Source organism: Theropithecus gelada, chromosome 15 (genome assembly GCF_003255815.1).
Source record: "Theropithecus gelada isolate Dixy chromosome 15, Tgel_1.0, whole genome shotgun sequence".
NCBI lineage: Eukaryota > Metazoa > Chordata > Mammalia > Primates > Cercopithecidae > Theropithecus > Theropithecus gelada.
This window is the reverse complement of record NC_037683.1, coordinates 49,030,985-49,031,827: the sequence shown is the minus strand read 5'-3', so window position 1 is coordinate 49,031,827 and position 843 is coordinate 49,030,985. Positions and strand designations below refer to the sequence as shown.

The 843-nt window shown below is 40.8% G+C and overlaps 1 pseudogene; it reads left to right on the top strand.

Annotated features, from left to right (window-relative positions):
* Positions 1-241: 241 nt before the first annotated feature.
* LOC112607712 lies at positions 242-568 on the top strand (annotated as a pseudogene).
* The last annotated feature ends 275 nt before the right edge of the window (positions 569-843 follow it).

Below are 843 nucleotides of genomic sequence, written 5' to 3'. Positions count from 1 at the left end.
TAAATTTCCTGGTTTTGTTTCCTGGTTAATTTCCTGTCAATGTTAATTTCCTGATTATGTAAGATGTTAACAGAGGTAGCAGGGTGAAGGGTATAAAGGAACTCTATTTAATTTTTGCAATTTTTCTTTAAGTCTAAAATTATTTCAAAATAAAAGTTCCAAAAATTCTTTTAAAAAGGATACTCAGCTTTCAGGTGGCCCAGTGACCTAGGGCGGTGGGCTACATCAGTCAGGCACAGAGATGTGGAGCCCTGCCCTTGTAGCTCCTCTGCCACGCAGGATCTGCAGGCTTCCTCTTCTGCACTGTGTTCATTGGATGTTTGCCTCCCAGACTGAGGGGGAGCTCAAAGGGACCCAAATTCTCAAAGAAAAGTTTTCTGAAGCTACGGCCATCCAAGTCACTGACATTTCAGGAGGCTGTAGGTGATGTATAAAATCCAAATCAAACCAGAATAATTTAAAGAAACGAGAACTGTCCCTCAGCACCAGATGATTAATCAGGCACTAAAAAAGGAAAATCAAAGGGATGCACAGATTGCGGGTATTTACCTCTGTCCCCAGACACTGACCTCCATGCCCCGGGGCTGTGTAGATGCAGCTGCCTAAAACTTCAGATGAACTTGACTGGAACCACTCTTTCCTAGGCATTTGCAGGAAAAAAAAAAAAAAGTATCTGCTTTGTTCGTAGACATTTCCATATTATAATTAAAGAAGAATGTGTTATCTATTTAGATGTTAATTAAAGGCAACAGACAACTGGTGGAGGAGAGTGGTGGGAAAAGATGTTCAACTCAAAAAACAGATGGAGATCTGAGCATAGGTGTCTGGAAAACTAAGGAAATA